Source organism: Botryllus schlosseri, chromosome 1 (assembly GCF_051294905.1).
Source record: "Botryllus schlosseri isolate E-star chromosome 1, Bs_hap1, whole genome shotgun sequence".
Taxonomy (NCBI): domain Eukaryota; kingdom Metazoa; phylum Chordata; class Ascidiacea; order Stolidobranchia; family Styelidae; genus Botryllus; species Botryllus schlosseri.
Genome location: NC_137236.1, coordinates 15,216,583 through 15,232,674, shown reverse-complemented (window position 1 = coordinate 15,232,674; position 16,092 = coordinate 15,216,583). Strand labels below are relative to the sequence as shown.

Sequence of the window (16,092 nt, the reverse complement as noted above, 5' to 3'; positions counted from 1 at the left end):
ATTTGCTCATTTTGAAACAGTAGACACAAATCATTAATATTTTATATTTCAACAATTTTATGGAATAATGTTATCTACCGTGAAAAATTTCTTCGGTGATTTTATTTCAAACCATTGTGCCCACCGTAGTTAAAACACAATGCTGAATGCGACGTCAAAGACATTTGTCACAAATGTATACCCACCGATGGGCCACAGATCATCATTGTCGGAGGCAGTCCCGATGTTGCCAATCTTCCTCAGCTTCACGGGCAGCTTCGTTCGCTTTTCTTTTGCATGTCCTCCCAGTCGAAACTGTAGCAGCCTGTCGTGCAGGATCATCTGAGAAAATCGGTCCATAAATGGTGTGATTAAGACACACGAGACCATATGCATTATGTGAGAGATATTTCCAATCGGAGCATATCTTGGTGCTGTGCGGGTGTGATTTCAATATTGTGAACTACGAGAGTGGCCACATGTTATATTTCTGGTATTTACGTTGTAATCATGAAAGGACGAGTTCGGAATAGTTGGTCCTTTGCCGGTTACGTTCGCATATACAATTTATACATGCGCTCTGACGTAATAATATTACATTTACCATTCGTATCGCAATTGCGGTTTTGAATCGTCGTTATAGGTTTCAAACAATCGACAGATTATATTTTCATCTGTCCAAGACACACACAATATACAATGTGATATACAAGTCACACAACGCTTGCGTTCGCGATCAGTCCATCATCTCTTGTAGGCGTTTTGCTACATCTCTCCTTATTGGCTTTGTGAGATCCGTGATTTGCTCGCGAGCCACTTATCTATTTTTGATGTTGAGTTTTTTATTTATTAACAATATCCAGTTCTTGACTTAGGGTTGTTATTTTGTGCGGCCCGTCGTAGGCGTAGTACGTTTCTTCCATGATAGCATTGAAGTCCATTTTTACGAGGTCTTCGACATCGGCACTGACGATATAAATTTTTTTATGTAAGCAATGCATTTGATATATATATGCTTCATCGTATCATCGTCGGCGCTGCGGAGTTTGTATTTGTTTTTCTGCAGTATGTTTGCGGTATAAGTCCGGCTGGATTTTTCTTTTTTTGCACCCGCGCGAAATGGTTTATTAGTGATTCTGTATGCAAGCACTCTATCCATATTACTGAAGCATGATTTTACGTCTCGCTTTGTTAGCCGTAGTTCCTCCCAGATCGTAGTCTCGGTGTTTGGTTGGGTGGAATCGTTGACCAGAATTTCGTTATTCGTATACTTCCTTTTGCGTGATTTCCGTCGGGTCTTCGCATTTGACTTGTGTCGTGCAAAGGGTTTCGATCTCCTTATGGTAGTTTGTTATGAGGCGTACCTCTGAGGCATGCTGTTATGGTAGAGTTATTTGCTTACCTTTCGACCTCAATGCCCATTGCCCAAGTTGTAGATTGCTTCTTGATTCCGTTCTGCTTAGGTTTTGCATTCTTTCGATCCTGCTTATGATCTGAATATTAATGTCAACCATGTTAATGACGCTACGGTACGATACAATAGTGAGTGTGTAACTGTGCATTGTCGTCACATTTTGACATATCTGGATAACTAGAGACAATCAACAAATTCCGAGTTGATATTCATGAACAGCGACCCCAAATAATGAAGATTGCCCACAACCGTCTCAGAAGCAATTAGAATGTTAACTAGTGTAATCTAATACTGACCTTAGCCTTCATATTCAAGTGGCGAGCTCTGAGATGTAGGACATTTGAGCAAAGGGTCGCTTGCCTCAGACGATGATGATGAGATGGGTCTTTTTATGCACCCCATAGTATCGTTAAATGACGGTGTAAATCACTGGCGTTGATAACAAACGGGGTGGTATAGGCTTATAATACAGCTGCTGTATGCTAAAGCAGCACAATATGCAGTAAAAAAATCTATTCACTTAGGCATTGGTTATTCAATCAACTGCATACCGGAAAAGTGCATTGTTACTTCACAAAATTCATCCTTTCTATCATCAGATAGAATCACCACAGAGTGTGGATTATTTTATGCAGTGAAAATAACGGAGTATTTGAATCCTAATTGGTGCACACCGAGGTTCGATGTCTGATTGAAGAAAACGGCTTTTCCCGAATTTGACTCTGTCTCGCTCACATATCTGATGTTGACGTTGAAGCAGACAGCAACAACAGACTGGACAATAGTCGATCAATTCCATGGAATCCGTGAACATGGAATTATTGAGGACGAGGAACAATGTGGAACAATTTTGATCGCAAACCAAAGCTCATTATCTCGTAGCATTCGTTCAAGATACAGAAACGAATCAAAGTGAAATATCCTCCGTCTGGAGTTTGATTGAATTGTCCTTCACTGCCTGAGTGGGGGACGCTGATACTTAATTTATTGTCCATGGATAACAAATACTTTTTAGCTTATTTTAATGTTCAACTCAACAAGGCCGGAAAAACGGCCTTACTTTTGTCTAATCTCCCGAGATTAACTTGATTCATTTTAACATCAGATGGTTGAAATCTTATCTGGATAAACTAGAAACCCTTCTTTCTGCCCTGAACACTGAACACTGAACAGTATATCTGCTTTAGTGGTAGCTCGGAAATGTATTTTTCAAATAAGCCCTCGATGAATGTAAAGTTGTTGGTGTAGCATCCCTCCTGCGCCCCCTATTCGGGTCCGCTATCGGTCATACTCTGTCTATTCGGTGAAGAGCATGAGCTGGTTTTGCCTTTTGGGTTGTGTCGGCCGTGCGGTGCGGTTGACGGTATGACTGGTCAGTTAATTGGTTCTTGGATCTGTATCGTCTGTCGGGTTGTAGTATATTTTGTGAGCTGAATAAACCTCCATACCGGACAAAGGCCTCTACATTAGGCTATAACTTTGAAGATATCTATTCCCCCAATTTCTATGAGAGCATCAGTAAGAAATTTCCTACGAAAACTGTTCGGAATACAACTGCAATATTGAACACTGCAAACAATTATCTGGGAATTCATCATCCAAGAGGCAGCATGTTTAAATTCAGGGGAGATATTAATGCGGGTCTTCTCAAGAAGGGATCAGATCCCCACTCCATTGCCATCAAGTCTGTCGGTATCACTGAGCTGACGAGAAACACAAGTGAGGCAAGAATTCATGTTTTGGTCACATTGTTGTTATCACTGTTGATTGTTTTTGTATGTTGTTGCATTTGTTAATATATTATGTGTTGTAAATAAACACGTGTTGACAATTTGACGACGAAAATCTTTTGATACATATCAGAGCTACGATATTTTTGCAATTTCGAGAACAGGTTGCAGTGTGAAGATTGTTTGGACAAAGACTGTTGTCAAGCAACGATTGGAACAGCAGCGTGAAGAGTTGGAAGGCATGGATGTGTAAGACATCTTCCAACGTGGTCCACACTGCCCCGGTAACTGATCTAAGCCAATTGATTCATGAATGGATGATGATAAAATAGCCCATATATTCCTGACAAATCAATGTAGGGTGGTCTACAAAATATTGCAGAATATATATGCAGATCAGGCCGATACGGAAAAGATGAATATCATTTCCCTGGATGGAATTGACCTTTACATGACAGAGGACTATGATCCGAACCAATTTGTGATATGAATCTGGAACCAAGAGCAGCCATACCTGAATTAGATGCTTGTATCAGGCAAGACGTGATCAGCTGTGATTTTCGCCAATCAAAAATCTGTTGGATGAACCGATGTATATTTATGTGTTATTTTCGAAATGGAACTGTTCTGAAAGGAGTATATATACTGAAAAGCAAAAGAAACACCCGTTTCTAACTAACATAGTCAAGTCTTCTTATACTAAGAAACGCAAACAAGCTGTCCAGACTTTCGATGGTCAAGTTTTTAGATATGAATTAGATATGAAGCGTCAAATTTATGTATCAATTCCACTGCGGTCATTGCCCCGAACATTTCAATGACTTATTTACCCCGGAATGAAAAGCTCACAAGTACAACACACGCTCGTCCACATCGTCCAAATATCATATGATCGACCGGAAAGATCATCGCTCTATCAAATATGCCGGACCTGGCCCGGCCATCTGACAGTCGACGAGCATGTCCACATTCAAGTCGAAATACAAGCGATTTCTACTAAATGAATACGAGTCCGCACTCAAGATTACCGGACCGCGACCTGACCTATCGATTTTCCGTAACAAGCCACCCTATTTTTATTGCATTCTTTTCTATATTGTCTTCTTTTACTCTTCATTCAGTGTGTTTGTCTCCTCTTTACATCGCCTCGCTAGGCCAAGGTGAGTGTCTGATTCCAAAGACTACACCAAGTCGTTTCGACACGTTTCCTCTCTTTTCATTGTATCGCAATACAAGGGGTGTATTGAACTGATAAAGTATTCTAATAAACCGAACCGAACAAAGAAAGCATCGTGATAAGTGTTGACACTTACCTCATGGATGCTAATATATAGCGACGTGATGCCATTACTGCATACCGGAATTAGCTGCTCCTATCAGGCAAGATGTGCTCACCTGTGATTTTCGCCAATCAAAATTCTGTTTGATGAACCGATTTATATTTATGTGTTATTTTGGAAATCAAGCTTTCTGAACGGAGTGTGCATACTGAAAAGCAAAAGAAACACCCGTTTCAAACTAACATAGTCAAGTCTTCTTGTACGAAGAAACGTGGACTTTCAGGAGTTTTTGGATATGAAGTGGAACAAAAAAAGCTTCTTGATAAGTGCTGACGCTCACCTCATGGATGCAAATATATATGGGCTCTATGCCATTACTACAATAGTAGGGGTGATAGTCAACCACCATATCAAAAAAAGTATATGTTCACAGGAAAGTTTTTGGAAGGAGTGGTTGTATTGAAGGTGTAAAGCATACTCAAGCGTATCCAACATCAAAGTAATTGTGCAGTGAATGAATACTGGATACTGGCACATGTCTGAATACCTGCTGAGCTTGAATTTACATCATTGCATAAACTGAACACTTGAGGTGTATTCACACCTTTGGAATATTTTACTACCAGATGACTATAATCCATCTGAAATATCCAATTTTCAATTTATTCTTACTGATATACTCATTAAAATTTATAGGCCCTAGTGGAATATGGATACTGAATATTGTAATTGATACCCTCTACGGTAGCAGAGTTGTAAACTCACTTTCCAGTTTTCATTTTTCCGAATCGACCAACCGCTGTGAGGATTTCACCAGTACATTTTCGGTTTGGTTGTTTGAAGGATTGTCTGTGATTATTCTTCAGTACCGTTTGCTATCTGCAATAAGTTATCGCAAGATTATGACTTGGTAATTGGATGTGTGGCAACTGATCAATTTCAATGACTATGTTTACTAATTCGTAAACAAGTGTTTCCTGGTAATAAATCGGGAAAGATTTCTGTAAGCAGCGAATATTCTGTTGCGATGAATTCACTGTATGAAATGCATCGACACTCGACAGCCAATTCAAAGGGACGGTTGATATCGCTTTTCAAAGATTGATTAGTCTGCTGCATAAAACCTAGTTCAATTGACCGAAGAAGTCTAAAAAAAGTCTTGCTGCAAATAAAGATCCTGTTTGGAATCTCTTCAGCACCAGGTTATTTCACGAAACTCATGAATCAGCTGAGTGATGATTCAAGAGGCGTTGCAGTTTTCCCGGATGAGATTTTGGTCAGCGGATTCAATCCGATGGTCTCAATGCATTGTTGAAGACACATCATGGGAAAGGTCTCTAATGCCGAAAACCAAAGCTCATATTTTCACAACTGTCAGTTGAAACATAGGTCTAAAATAACGATTATAAAGTGCCGGTAGTTCCAGGGGTTCAAAATGGAGGCGGCGTTGAAACTAATTTTTATTCCAGACCTAAGAATTTGACTGACGGTTGTGCGAATATGTACTTTTTTATCTTGAACATCAGAGACTGTCCACTTGAAGCTAGTAATTCCAGAGGTTTCAAAATGGAGGCGATGTTGAAAATGCTGGCTCTTGCTTATGTTTCCAAATCATACGTGACCCGGTACAATTCTACAGTCAATTTCTACCCAATGTGTCAGCCTTTACTTCTTACAAGAAAAGGAATCCTGTGATTTTGGTGTTGAATATAGACAAGATTCATAGGCAGAATTGAAGAAAGTTTGACGAGGAGAATTACTCTAGGTTCATTTTGATCTGATAAAGAAGTTTGGATCATCATGTGACTCGTCTGACGTAGGAATTGTTTGCCTGTTTTTCACTGTTCTAATGATGATTGTAAGAAGCCAACTCGCGATATATTCAAAAGACACTTCATGAAAGTATGACCAGATTAACAAATACGTTTCGGTTATCAATGTTGCTCTTTAGAACCTCCATCAATATTGTATCAAGTACAGTTTTTATTGACGGTACTATATTTTTTGGACCACACAAATCATGCCTCGCTGGAAACCACCCAACCAGATGAGACTAGCAATCAATAAAAGACTTGCAATCAATAAAATTATGATATTGAATGTCGTAACACAAAGTAGCATGGTAGCGCCGATGAATTGAGCCGCCTATGGTTCCTGGTACATTGTCATAAGATTCCATTGGCGATCCTGTAATTCCTGCTGTGATTACATGCACCAGAATTGGCTTACCAGCGCCAGAAAAAGACCTGATGAAGGACGTGCACAAAGAATCAAAGGAAAAGAACAAGGAAGAGAGATTAAAGAAAATGTGGCCGGATAAAGATTGAGAACGAACATTGTTACACTGAGCGCTAACCCACGATAAAAATTGGATTAAGAGACCGTAGCTAGCCATGTCTTCATCCTTTCAACCGTTTATGACATCGCATTGCACATTGCGTGTCATGAGCAGTTGGAAATATATAATTATACGATTAAAGCAATGAGAGAAGTTGAAAGGCAAATTTACTGAAGTCAATCACTTCAAGGTTGGAACGCCCTGCTATGCTCTGTATTATGGATGGACAGACGAAAAATTCTAAGAGGGCACCAGCGACAGTTAACCCTTTCGCCGCGGGTGGATCCTATAGGATCCATGCACAGTTTTTCACAAACACGCTTCAATCAATTAACGACATCTTGCGTTGTAGGGGTCATAAATGGTTATAATGATCGTCTATAAATAGCGATTGTCCATACGCATACGACCAGCTATATATAACCCATTGCCTTATGATATAACCTGTTCAAATTGCAGATTGAATACAGAAAAACGTTTCCCGCAAAATGCAATGTGTAGCTCAGTTCGCCTGAATGAACGCTAATCTTATAATTCCTTATATCTTCCGTTCTACACGTCATAAGCAGACACAGTTGTCGTTTTAGAGTAGTTGTTGATCGCAAGAGTTCATTGCAACCATAATATCGGGAATTAGTTGGATAGAACACGCTTCAAATTGGTGTGAAATAAAGCAATATTCTGTTACGTGAAAAATGCGGCGCACATATGAGCATTGCCGCATAAGGCCATATACATTCACTTACGATTGTCTTATACAGTTGAATGTCACACACATAGTTAGATGCAGTCCATAACACTTCAACAAGATCAGTATCACGAAGGTTGGTCTTATATAAGTTACACGACGCCAGTGCTAAACACTGCAGACATGGGTGTGTAAGTTGGCGCGAGTGTACGGTACTCGCGCCTGTAATAACAACATCTTACAGACCGTTGAATCATCCGTTTTATATGTTACACGAAGTTACTGTAGACTTCAATGAATAGATGGTGATCATATGCCCATATACTGACGAACATGTATCGGACATTCGATGTGTAGAACACGTTTCAAATTGATATGAAATGAAGCAACAAGAGAAATCGCGCGCCTATGAGAAGTGTCAAACAAGGCAATATATATACTTCCGATGGCCTTGTGCAGTTGCAAATTGAACATTTTGTTAGTTATGTACGATCAATAGTATCTATAAGATCACTAACATGGATTTGGACTTATATAACTGGACCAGGCAAAGCCAAATAAACACGAATTACAACGCACGTTGCCTCCATCGCGATGACGTAATCAGCGGCGGCCGTGAGTAACGCTTATAACGAAAACTTCCCAGTCGCGGTGCGCACGGTTGCGGAAAGATTTCAAGCTCAGTAATGTCTTGTTTGAATGCCGAAATTGATATGTAAGACAACCACGTGGTCATTCACCATGGGAAGGATTATCTATCACGTCACGGGAAAACGAAAAACAAATTTCTCTTTCACTTTTGAGAAATCGCGTAGACTGGTTTCAATATCATCGTCGCCTCTCTCGCCCGAGCCTTCCGAGTAGCTCAGTTGGTTAGGCTGCTATTTCCTGATCACGGCGATATATTGGGCGTCGGTTCAAGTCCCGTTGTTCGCGTTTTATGAACTTTTTGGCTGATGCATTAAAATTTGGCCTGGAGGCCGACCGCGGGAGTAGGGTTAACAAGGTGATTGATTCTTGTACTGTCAAGGTGGAAGTTCATCAATTTGGCATGGACTGGAATTAAAGAAAACAGTGGAACTGGCATCACACCTGATGTATGTGAAATCTCTGTGCCATGCCTCTTCAGATGTCCATGCACTATCGGAAGATGAACCTAATAATATGAGACACTCACTCATAAAAAGACAGTTATACATGAATTAATGGAATACTTTGCATTTGATTCATTTGCTACTAATTACATGTGACAATTCATCGTTTTTGTATATTCTTGTCTTTGGTAATCTATTATGTGTCGTTTTGAATAAACGTGATCGCAATTTGTACTGCATTGATCGGTTTGTTGACCATCAAATCGATGCTGTGACACATCGAGATCGCAAGTGGAACCGATTCTTGTGGATGACTCAACGGCTATTGCATTATATCGAAACAACAAAATTCATGGCATAAAAGACTGAATACCGGGAACTTCCCACAGGATGGACGAGAAAGACTTTGACAATTCAGGAATCACATCACTCATCATATTTTCAAGGCTTAGAGGCAAAGATATATGAAGATTCTTCCTCAAAAATATAGAGGACACTCCAAAGACCTTGTCGAGATTGACTCTCTCTGGCACCAGTCAAAACGTACCAGTCCTTTTTTTGGAAATCGTGAACTTGAATACCGGTGAAAAACTGTCCCTCTCAAAACCAGGCTAGATGCTAGAACGATATTTCAGTCTAAAATGTTTTACCTTATAAATCACTCTGAAGTCAAAGTAGCGATCGATTATCTAAAAAGAGGCCATCGGTGAAGATCTAATTTCAGCCTGGTGTCAGAAAATTATCAGCTTGCATGTTGATCATTTTATTTCCCTTTCTCCAACATCATAATAGAAAATGGTGTTTCCCCAGTTTATCTGAAAACAGTCAGAGTGGTATCAGTATTCAGAGCTGGGCAATAGTGCATTCCTTACTGGGGTTCTGCCAGTGAGAATACAATTTATCACTGCAAAGACTTCATCATCAGCCCTCTGCATCATTTACAGAACCCAAAGCAGGACTTGGGCCCGTATTCACGAAACCCTACTCAGTGCTCAAACTCGTTTTGCGTCAACATTGCGTAAAATCGGTATTCAGAAAGCAAAGCAAGAGAACGAGTTTAAGTTCGACTGAAGTCGAACTCAGCGCTCTTTGGAGTTGTACTTTTGTGGTTATGGTATTCAATGACGATCTGAGGTCAGAGTCGATCTCAAAATGTATCGTTTGAGCAAGCGTTTACCGAGTCAAGCCGTCGGCAGACTCAACGCCATACTCATTCACTTTTTAACGTCTGGCCTTGAATGTGGAAATAGCGCTGTGAGCATGTTTGGCGCCTGAATTCACAATTTCAACTGTAATATATAGCATTGCTATAAGAAGGAAATCATGTTCTAGCGCTGTATGGCTTCATCGTTGGCTGGGTAGGCTATTCCCAAATTGGCGGACATTTTTTATCAGAAAGACTTCCAATAGATTCGCGAAAGCGGCTAATTCCTCACAACGCCCTGTTTTATCATTTAAATATAAAACGTAGCATCAGGATATGTAGAAACGAATGGGGGATGAGTATTACTGAAAAACCAAACAGAAGCTGTTGTCTACTCTAGGGATCTACCAATCCTAACAAGACCCGAATCCGTGGCGATGCGGGCGGACAATACGGCGCCTCAGCAGGCAAATACAATGGTAGATGGTACCACTACCCATCATCAGTAATCCAATAAATAACTTGTGCTTATGCCTGAAGACTTCGAGATTGAAGGCAATGCTAGGCAACTAACATGATATCTAAACCTGCGGATTCCCAGATCACGAACAATTAACAAAACCGCAGACGTCTGCAAGCAGTCATCAGCTGTCAAAGACTCAAAACTGAGCAACGCTTGAAATCCTAACCGAATACCAAACGTTCTCTCTAATTAAGTTGGACTCATCCTGTGCTCCGTTGAGCACGACTTGAGTTTGAGATAGAGACGTGTCTCCGAATACGGCCCTTGGTGTACGACCAGCAAATTGTTGCATAACTTTGCCTTTAGGCATGACAGGAACACATTGTTTGGTAATGGTGGAGTGACGATATTTCCACTGCGAATAATTTTCTTCTTCTAAATTATTGAAATTTCAAATTGGTATCACCATAAGTCTTCTGGTTGGAAATGAGCCAAACGTGATGTTAACCGTTTTTCCATGTAACTTGACAATTTCTTCATCATTCGATGAAGCCATTTGATCTGCTGCGTCGAGGTGATCTGGTGGTGTGTGCGATCTTCCATTCATCGCAGAACATGTCGTATTGGCTGAGGAAACAAGGTCCACCGTCATTGACTATTTCTTAAACGCTTCCAAATAAGCTCAGGATCTGTTTCAATTTTTAAATGACGGATTTCGATGTTATCAATCATAGTTCTTGCACGATGGGGTACATGGAAAAGTAGTATGAAATGATCAGAAACTTCCTACCTTTGATCTTGAAAATGTCAGCTCCCAGTTTTACCCAAGGTTTTGGTGAGCATTCCTACATCTTCATTGTTCGTTTTGTTTGTTCCGGTAGGAGTTCCTGGCGTGATTCGCACGACTAGCAGAGTGTTGCAATGTTATTCTTTAGTTCAGGCCAATATACGTATTCCCTGTCAAGTTTTATTGTCTTCTCAATGCCCAGTGACTCTCATGCAGTTTTTGTAGTATGTCTGGTTGCAGACATGTTAAAACAACTGTCTGATTTCCTTTGAACATTATGCCGTTTTCGCGGGCTACCTTACCGTCAGTCATGGTAAAGTAAACTTACACCCATTCGGTAATCTCGCGCTACGCGCAAGACTTTAATTTTACAGATACAACCGGTAGATCCAACTTACATGTTCTAGTTCTAGTTTCACCTGGCGTTGCACGCATATTATATATCATTTCAAATGCAGCCATAGCTCGGAATCGCGATAATGCGTGTTATAATTGTAGTTCATTTGCTTTAGCACGTTTCTCATATATTAGCCTATCGCGTGTTGCTTCGTAGTTTTCGCGCTCGTTCTGTTATATTCTCTAAGATTTCTTCCGTTTCTTCATCATCCTCATTTCGGTTTCTTCTTTCGAGTCTTCTTCTTACGGAGTCAGATGTTTTCCAGATTTTCTTATTTCTTGCCGTCATCACGGCTTTTTTAAACATAGATACTAGCTTTATCAGCGACTGGTTTAGCAGAGATTCATTACTGACTGTATCTAATGTATTGAAGCAAAAAGTTCCTCATTTGAGGGCATTGGCCCCAAACATATCTATGTAGCAGTGAATTAAATATATCTAAGCTATGGGGCGGCATTACAAAACGACTACCGCGCTGCGGCATCATCATTTACCGTCACAATTCGAGGGAAGCGGACAATCGCGATTACAAAACCCTCAATAACGATGTCTTCGTGAGCATTTTTACCGCTGACATTGACTTACCGCAAAACCTAGTAATCGAGAGAAAACGTGAACGATTTGCGTCACGAACGTCACTATCCGCAAAGTTCGGTATTACAAAACTGAAATTAGCGCAGATTTCTCGCGGTAACTTACCGCTTAGCTTTTAGCTGGCGGAGTTGAATCCGCGCTGGAAATAGTAGCTTTTTGCTGCAAAATCTTAATATTCTACTTCAATAAAGTAAAGAAGTGAGGCAGTAATCGATCTAAAAGGGCATTACCTGTAAGTTACCCAGTAGGGTTATATTTCGTAGGCCTAACTGTTGCCTGTTGGTAAAATCAAGCAAAATAAGGCAGTGGCGATGTATAACGCTTATGAATTGAATTCTCATATACGTACCAGTAAGTGCGGGGACTGAGTAGGCTACCTCGCCGTTTAAAGCCTGTATGAATATAACGGGGACTTGAGTTCTATGTCAGAAGCATGCTATTATAATCTTAAGTTATAGATTACTAACCTCGGTAGGTTAGTAATCTATTGCCAAATAGATTTATTTAATATCCACTTTTCAACTTTGGCTAGCATATCGTGTGGTCGCCTTGTCAATAAGTAACTCGATGCCGAACGGTAAAATTCAGTCCGATTCGGTAGGCCTATAAAGTGGTTGTGAATTACGATCAGCGCCATTTTCCAGAATGTCATACATGTATTGCTTCAACTGTATTATCCTCAAACGAAGATAAAATTCAATGCACGCTTGATACTTGACGCAGCGGCCTAAAGCAGACAAACTCTAATGTAGCGCACGCCTGCAATTTTGCTCTCTTCAGAGCAAATGCCACAAGCAATTAGGGTATTTCCATTTCCCTGTATGTGAAAGATTATCGCAGCTAAATTACAAATCGTTGCTGACCACGAGGCATTATAAACCCTCATTTGATGTCATCATTTACTGAGATTATCGACTTGGCGAAATCACAAATTAGCGCGTTGATTGCGAAACGTTGTGTTGCGTCTGGAATTACGAGAGTTTACATGAGTTCAAAGCGCTCTTGCGTGAGCTGGCCGCAAAATGTTTTGAAATACCAATTTTTACATTATGCGGTAATCGCATTCGAGAGAGCTTGTTACCGCTGGCGGAGATTCTGATTTACCGCATTGTTTGTAATGCCCCCCAAGGTCTGACAAATGACAGTTTTAACATCTCTGAGGAGTATGTGGTGTCACAGGTGACTTTATAAGTCTACTTATATCCCAGAATTAAACAGAAAATGCGGCGAAATATTTCAATCGTGAAAGCTGAGTTATCCGGGTGCTTTGCACAGTCGTGGATATTCACTGTAGCTAATGCTATGTAGTACTGTACCTTTTACGATGCGTATCTCATTCGAAAGACCAAATAGAATTATAAAAATACAAAATAATGGTGAAATACCAGTAGGAAATTATGTCCAGCTGTACAGAGAAATTGGCGTACACTCGGTGCGACAAGAAAACATATCACTTCAACAGGCCTAATGTAAGCGGAGATGACTTTTCGTTGCATCCACTGCAGCTGCTGTTTTCAAAGCTCTTCTGTTTCTGCGTTCTTTAGTATGTGCAGGGATTCTTCACCCTTGAAGTTGCTAATGACGTCGAAGCAGTATGAAAATGATTCTTTTTAGGTCCTCAATGGTATCCACCCTAGGCAGTGTCTGCTCTGTATGAGGAGCCTTGTCCATGATACTGCATGCGTGCAGGTTTAGTGTTACAAGATTGAGTGCCTCGCAGGTGGTCGGGCCCAGGATGCCAGGACTGTCAGTGTCAACCACATAGAATTCGTTCTAACGATACTTCAAGCCATGTGGTTATTGAGTGCAGAGAGTTATTGATTCAAAGCACTCAAGTAGTTCTTAAGTAAAACATTGGGTTCTGGATGTAAGGGTGTCGATTTGAATTTCCCGAATAATTCCTTATTCTTCCAGCAACCCGTAAGCTTCGGATTTATATGCCTAAAATTAATCGTATGCTTACTTTCCGGAGCTCTTGCGCTCGTTGACAGCTCCAATGGTGATCGATGAAATTGTGTTCGTTGAGCCATCATCACCATCAGGGATTTGACCATCGGTACTGCTGCTGTCTGTGTCATACACTTTTACTTCTGCTTGTCGAATCTTTTGATGTTTCTTCGACTTTCTCGGTGCTTTACGTTGGTGGCTATCTTGTTGCTTGCTTCTCGAATTGCCGTCACTATCACGCTTCTTTGTTGCGCAGAAATCCTCCCAGTGGCCATAGTTCTCGCAATAGTCACAGGGAGATCTAAATGCTGGGCATTTCCAACCGTGTGACAAGCCCGCTTTTGATACAGGTCTTGTGTCCATATTTCCTTTGCGATTATATCAATACTTGAAGTTCATCCTTAGGAAGCATCATGGGTATACTGTTGTATGTGTGTAGTGCTTCCAAATCTAACAGTGGGCTTCCTTAGTCGTGAATTTTTGTTTCAAAATCTTTGCTCTTAGTTACTCGATTTGGGTGGATGCCACGATTCTTTCCACTAATCTCTCTTCTACATCATCGTCTTCAAAGTCACATTTCTTAGCTTTTCGTGATTCTGTGGAGAAGGTCTGTCAGTGACTCATCCTTCAACGAACATGGCTTCGCAAATTATAATCTGTGAACCCTTTAGCTCACTTCGTCACTCGTATCGATCTCCAAGACATAACCATTTCAGATTTCAACAATATAATAACACATGCTTACGATAGCACGGCTACAGAGATGAAAATAAGCAAGGGGAATTCCCTATTACAAGCCGACCAACGCTGTCGCATTTAAATAGACATGTCGCACATTCAGCAACCTACACGAATTCAGAAAATATATAGCATTTTGCGATGGTCTATGCTACTGCAAAAATGAATGTATAAAAAGTGTCTAATAGATTGCGTTACTCCATGTGAATTAACTTACATTCGACCCGTAATTTTAGCAAAAGCTAAATCGCTTTCGGCAAATTTCAAACCTAAATTACGTCAATCTAAAAAGCGAACCCGGACCCGGGATATTCAAACGATCATTTCACAGTCAGTATAAAGTCGTTAACAACTTTTGCCGTCGCAGCCTCATTCGGCTTCGCAAGAACTACAACTTCGGTATGACGTACTCCTTGGGTAATTTCGAACTTAGTTTTGTTGGTTCCATGTAGAGTGCGTAGTTGCTTCTCACTTCTGAACGAAAATTTATATATGCATTATGAAATAGTCATTTCTGTTGCAATTAACAGTACTTGTACTATTACAGCATGAAATTTTACATATTTCAGCAAACTGATTTGACATTATATTAAGAAATACGATATCAGTCAGTTGATTCATATATCAATTAGATAGCACTGCCCCATCCCAATATCAGTGAGAAATATTTAGAATCCCAGATTTTGGCGGACAGTCGCGATAGTTGTACTATTCTGGTGAATTCCTCGCCAATCTGGAGAGGTGGTCATATCCTCAGTCCATCTTCGTAATCGGATTCGCCATTGTCTCTTACCGGTGCTCAATGCATTGTGAACCCCTGCCACCACGACATGTAATAGTTTATCACGTACGTTCACGTTCCACAATGGAAGGCTAATGTACGTGGCTAATACGCTCTAGCTTAATGCATGATCTTGCGAAAGCCTAATATTCTAAATTTCAAAAAAGGTTTTCGTCATTGCTTTCATCATCTCAGTTTTATCTGGTGCAGGTGCTCATCTGAGTCTTGTTCATCCGGAGTGCTTTTCCTGTTGGACAATCTGCGTATGATCGAATTCGCGACTCATTATGCGCCTAAGTTGTGGTTGTTCTGTTTTTTTTTTCGCATTTGGCTGCCCATGTTGCCTGCTTAAAGATGAATATTAAAAAGATCAACGCAATGAGATTGCTGTCCGACAGGGTTCCTCTTCTCTATGTTGATTGCCGTCTGCAAGTCGGGATATAGCTTCACTTGTCTGGTAGATTTACACCAGGTTTATAGATTTATCGATAATACCAGTTTTGATACCTTACATTTCAGGAGTAAGTGCTCGTGCGTTTCGATATGCTCGTCACATAGAGTACAATTGCTGTTTTGGCCCGCCAGTCTGGTGTGGAGCCGGTGGTTAGTTGGGAATATCCGATGTGCGATATTCCAATTCGTTCCTTTTGGTGTTGTGCTAGTGATGCATGGTTGATGTTGTGCCAGCATAAACCGCACCTTTTGGTGATATTTCTTC

General features: G+C 40.5%; 2 long non-coding RNA genes across 3 annotated transcripts; both read right to left on the bottom strand.

The window, feature by feature from the left end:
- Positions 1–181: 181 nt before the first annotated feature.
- On the bottom strand, positions 182–1,795 carry LOC145433836 (uncharacterized). Of its 2 annotated transcripts, XR_013913209.1 has the most exons (3): positions 1,690–1,795; positions 1,382–1,472; positions 182–321 (listed from the first exon to the last, which is right to left on the bottom strand). It is a non-coding gene; the product is annotated as an uncharacterized LOC145433836 (long non-coding RNA). The 2 variants fall into 2 exon arrangements; XR_013913207.1 differs by lacking the exon at positions 1,690–1,795 and having other exon boundaries at positions 1,382–1,493.
- Positions 1,796–1,799: 4 nt separating this feature from the next.
- On the bottom strand, positions 1,800–14,650 carry LOC145433917 (uncharacterized). Its single transcript, XR_013913228.1, has 3 exons — positions 9,174–14,650; positions 5,169–5,282; positions 1,800–4,611 (listed from the first exon to the last, which is right to left on the bottom strand). It is a non-coding gene; the product is annotated as an uncharacterized LOC145433917 (long non-coding RNA).
- Positions 14,651–16,092: the final 1,442 nt, after the last annotated feature.